The sequence below is a fragment of the Parasteatoda tepidariorum genome, chromosome 4 (assembly GCF_043381705.1).
Source record: "Parasteatoda tepidariorum isolate YZ-2023 chromosome 4, CAS_Ptep_4.0, whole genome shotgun sequence".
NCBI classification, from domain to species: Eukaryota; Metazoa; Arthropoda; class Arachnida; order Araneae; family Theridiidae; genus Parasteatoda; species Parasteatoda tepidariorum.
Genome location: NC_092207.1, coordinates 44159963 through 44165554, shown reverse-complemented (window position 1 = coordinate 44165554; position 5592 = coordinate 44159963). Strand labels below are relative to the sequence as shown.

At 28.5% G+C, this 5592-nt stretch overlaps 1 protein-coding gene and 1 pseudogene across 1 annotated transcript in view; both read left to right on the top strand.

The window, feature by feature from the left end:
• Nucleotides 1–5592, top strand: part of LOC107443921 (glucose dehydrogenase [FAD, quinone]) — a 127303-nt gene that overhangs the window by 48124 nt on the left and 73587 nt on the right. The gene's annotated exons all lie outside the window — the stretch shown is intronic.
• The window catches only part of LOC107438226 (glucose dehydrogenase [FAD, quinone]-like), a 35037-nt pseudogene continuing 34442 nt past the window's right edge, over nt 4998–5592 (top strand).

The following is a 5592-nucleotide window of genomic DNA, read 5'->3' as shown; positions in this document are numbered from 1 at the left end:
TAGGGGAGAGGGGGGCACATGTGAACAATTTTTTTTATTTCTTCATTTTTCAAAAAATATCATAAATTTCTCACAGTAAAGAAGTTCATATGTTTAAGTAGTCTTTTCTTCGTCTTATGGAATTTTTTGAGATTTTTTAATAAAATATTTTTTTACTTTATGATATTTTAGAAAAATGACTTCAATTGTTCACATGTGCCCCTATTGGGGGCACATGTGAACATGCCTGGGGCACATATGAACAAGATTAAAAACACAAAGCAATCATCATATTTCAAGGGAAAAAAATCTTTAATATGACAGATATAGATACGTATTATACTGAAGGGGTTGTAGCTTACTATGCGAATTTAAACTGTACAACAGTACTGTCAATAAGAAAATAATTTTTCAGCTGTACAATAATTTTTTCACTGTTGGGTTTTTCGCAACTTCATGTTCCTCAGGAGTTGTAATGGGCCTTTTTCGTTCCTCTCTGATACTCTTTCATGCTTTTTTTTCATTTTTCTATCTTTTCATCTGTAGTTTAAAATTTCTATCTTTCTCAGGTGTATCAGTTAATATGCGTAATGCAAGATCAATCATTTAATAAAAAAAAAACATTTTTTTTAAAGAAAAAATTAATAAATTAATTCTGAAAAATTAAATAATAATAATTTTAAATGCATACATATTTTTTAAAGTTATAATATCATGAGGATAATAATCTTAATACTATGTAGGGGCACATGTGAACTGTTCACATCTGCCCCAGATGATTTGTTCACAAGTGCCCCATCATCCTTCTTAAACCTTACTTGAAAAATAAAGAATTTTTAAATGAGTAAAAAAAAATTAATTGTCATAAACTTACCTGAATGTTCATATAATGGTCTGCAATAGTTAATTTTAGTTTATTAATTGATTTATACTATGCTTTCACTTGAAGAAGCTAGTGATTATAATATATACAACACCAGCTGATACAATGAAATTGTCAGAATAGAACAACAAAATGTCTCATTGTTCCGAAAGTTTCGCAGAGAGGTAGGACTAGTACTGCCATCAATTGAAAATTTTTCAAGATTTTTTATTTCAAATCATATTGGTAAAACATACCATGTTCACATGTGCCCCCTGTTCACAAGTGCCCCCCTCTCCCCTACATAGTAAAGAATTGTAATAATTGTAAAATTGAAGAATTGTATAAAGTAGCAGCACTTCGGGTGCCTCATTTGTAAAATCCATTTTTAACGTAAAAAATTATAGCGTAATTTCTTTTCACCGTAATTTAATCCAGAAGTTTTTACATTGTATGTACATAAAATTAAATATATTTTGTTCATTCAATTGAAAAATTATTTATTCTCGAACATATTTATATATTTTTCTTGTTAATTACATTCCATTTCACAGATTTTACTTTCTGAAGAAAAATGAGTCGATTTACATTAAACATAAATTTTTGGATGTTTGAATAATCATAAATTTATAATCAATGAGTTATTTGGAAAAAAATGTGTTAACTTCATGTAAATTTTACATGAATACTTTATCAAAATATAATTAAAAAAATAACAATTCAAAACAAGCACATCTAAGCGTATTTCTTTTAAATTTTGAAGTTAAGTTTTAATAAAATATCTAAAACATTTTTGCATTGGGAACTTTATTTTTCTGCAAGGTTGTCTAATTTAAGAATCTTTAACTAATTTAGTCAAATATTTTGCCTAGTTTGAAAAATATTAGAAAAATGTACCAAAAAATTAAGGTACTTTTATCCAAAATTTTACAAATGCAAAAGACAGAAACTTGAAAAATTTTGAAATTAAAATATATTCACTCTTTTAGAGCGTTTAAATATCATCAATTCTTGACAATTTTACTTTGTTATTTTTACTTATCTATAAAACAATATTCGCAGTAATCACTTTGCATAAAAATGTGACATGTCTCTAAGCATAAGTGAAGAGGTTGTTTTTTTTTCATTTTTCATGAGTAACCATATATTTTAAAGAGAAAAAAACCTGTCATTACAATGTACCGTTTACTTCATGAACTTTAGAAAAAATTACCTGTAAATAGTGAATCAAAGTTATTGCTTAACTTGTTTGTATGCGTGTTGCTTAATTTCCTAGCAATTTGGTAACGTATAGCTTTTAAGTAATCTTCACTTTCTAAAGTTAAATTTCGAAAATTTTTAAATTAATAGCAGATAAGAGTAACTTAGTATCTAATGACTAGTTTAAGTATATTTAGCGCGTAAATGATGTTATTTGTCTTTATCTTCTCGGTTACCAGATTGCCTAATTACGCCGCTGAATTCTTCAGAATATGATAGTTTTACGAACCCTATTTTTAAATTAACAATAATTGGGAGTTTCTTAAAAGTTAGGTTTTCAAGTACCGTTACCAAAGTCTTACTACATAAATTCAATAATAGTCGTAAAGTCATAATTAAGGCCCGGATTTTGATGACATTTGCATTTTTGGACATTCTTTGTCCTTTATAGCATTTTTTGAGATTTATAGGGCATTTTCCTTAAAATTTTGGGGCGTATTTTGCATTTTAAAGCATTTTTTAAATTTTTTGTTAAATTTTTCTAATTTTCATTATTTTTTATAATTTTTTATTATTACACTGGCTTCCAAACAATGAAGAAAATTTCTAGGATATTAACAGGTGAAGCAACATCTTTTCAAATTGAAGAAGAATTGTCAGTAAGTGTGACCGTCCTTTTCCAATAACATCACCAATAACATCAGTAGACGTTGAAAGAAACTTCTCCTGGTATAAAAATTTGCTTTCAGACAAGAGACGCTTTCAAAATATTAAAAAAAAAATTTAATAATCTACTGTAATTCTGATATTTAATAATATTATGAAATGGAAGTTGTTATATTCATTTAAGTTTCTATACAAAATGAAAATGTTTTGGAGTCAATATATATAATTTTTTTTANTTTGTCAAACTTTAATGAACGTAGAACAAGTATTGCATTGCTTTATATTTTTTGAAACGACTCATAATAATTTTGAAGAGTAAAACATTGTTTTAGTTCAATATTTTTACTTCTATTTAAGTCATGTCATAAGGCATTTTTAGCGCAATTTTCGCATTTTAAGGGCATTTTTTGCACTTTTAAGGGCATATTTTGCAGTTCATAAGGGCATTTTTTGCACTTTTTAAGGGCATTAATTGAGATTTTTTAGGTCATCAAAATCCGGGCTCTAGTCATAATTCAAAGTCATAAATGTATCCATTTCGATTATATTTCTCGAAAAAAAAAAATTTTTTTATGATATATAAAGAGGTTCAACGTCAGTTTGTCGCAGTGACGATTTGCCGGGACGCAATTTTCCGTCGTCACATTTCATCGGGGACACGATTCGTCGCATTCCTTTTAAGCACTTTTCTTGAAGTTTTGATGAAATTACGAGCTTCTATTTACAAAGACAAAACTGTAAAGTAATGTCGTTTCGCTGTGTTTGATATTTGTTATCAAGATTTTATTTTTAATCAACTAATGTATTCTCCCTCGTTAGCAACAACCTTTCAATGCCGGATCGAAATGGATCGGGAAAAAGTGAATAGGTTTTTAAGACTAACGAATATTTAATGCACCGATACATTACTTTCCGGTCCCCCTCATATAAGGTATTAATATTGTAAGGGAGGTAACGGTGTCCTTTTTGGATTTTTAATATTTATACCAGAAAAAACTATGCTTTCCATTTTAACATTTTTCATATAATATTGCTCATTTAAATAGTTGAAAAATGTATTGCCTTAACAAAATGGTCTCAATAGCGGAAAGCTAATAATTTTTAACTATTTATAAACATAGTTTTTGTATTTTCAATGCTAGGATTCGGACGATGACATAGAAATTTAAAGTAATAAAGGATTTCTTGTATTATTCTGTACTCGTTATAACGAGCTCTTACTATCTATTCATGTACGATTTCGTAATGTATTTATATATTACACTCTTTAATAAGCTCAATCAAAAGTTTACCTCTCAAATCTCTTCAATCTGGTACAAAGGGGCCGAGCCCACACTTCCGTTTTTTGTCAGGAAGAGAGGAAAAGAAGTAAATTGGGGAAGGAACTTAAATATTACTTACTAGATTAATGAGGTATTGTTTCCAATACATATTTTTACACTAAACTAAATGCAGTTCCAGCCGATATGACTAATAGTTTCGAAGTTATAACAGTTTTAGGAACAAGTGTAGTATGTTTTGTACTTAGTTTACACTTTCGATATTGCTATTTCTTGGCTATATAATAAAGCTGTATTTTTTCTTGTGCTTTTATTGAATGGGTCGCAAAAAAATAAAATTGAATCGATAGAATAAATAGTTTAAAAGAAGAGTGTGAATAAGTGCAACTAAAAAATTGTAATTTTCAAAGATAAAACCCTTACAGCTTCTGAAGTATTTATTCTCGTTGATTGTTCTTTTCCTTCGATACAGCGGGGGGGGGGGGAAATATTAGTTTTTTAATTATTAAAAAGAGCTTACTTTAGTTTAGATATTAATACAGATGCGCAAATAAGTGGAAACTAAACATTGTACTTTTATACATAAAAACTATGATGACTCCTGTATCGCTAGCATTTGGTCTCATTCTATATGGCAAAAAAACTACACCGGAAACAATACCTCGCTTGTCAATTAAGACTTAACCATTTGCTAAGAGGAGGGTCCTTAACATTTTCCCCCTGAACAATTTTTTTCTGATATTAACGATTTTTTTTTACTGTACTATAAACATTACTAATTTTTTTAAAATAAAAAGTCATTTCTAAGTCATGAGTCATCTATTATGAAGGACATTCAATTTATTACCATTTTGATACAAATAAAAAAAAACCATTAAACAGAAACAACTCGAAAAGTAAGACTCATGCACCAGGTTTATGAATAAACAAAATTTCATCTCAACTGTCACGATTCAGAAGCTATAATAAAACTTTTTCATCAATCTACTCCTAAGATAAGAACTGAAACTACAATAATAATTTCGGATGAAGAAAAATCGTAATATACCTCATATGGATTTCTTTAACTGCTCTGATGTCATTGAGAGCTTGTAAAATCTAACCAGCTGATCGAGACTAATAGTTCAGGAATAATCCACCTTGTATTCATGTTTTTCGATTGCAGATCTAAGGTGCGTTAAAAGTATTTCACTAAATAGTGTTTTTTTTTCTCTTTATAAATTGTGGAAAGGTAAGTTTTTCAACAAAATATACGAAATGTGCAATCACTATATAAATATGTAATTGTAATATAAAATGTTTTTATGAATTTGTAAAACTTTGTCCATATGGTAAAAAAATAAAATGCTTCTTAACTTTACCCTTAGGAAAATTTGCCATAGGTTTGCCATAAAAAAATGCCATAGGATACTCCTATGGGGTTTTGCCTATGGCAAAAATTTTGCCATATACTTTTGCCATATACGTATGGCAGAATTTTGCCATACATGTATGGCAAATTTTTGCCATAGGCAAAACCCCATAGGAATATTCTATGGCATTTTTTTGAATGGCAAAATTTTGCCATAGGCAAAACCCCATAGGAATATCCTATGGCATTTTTTT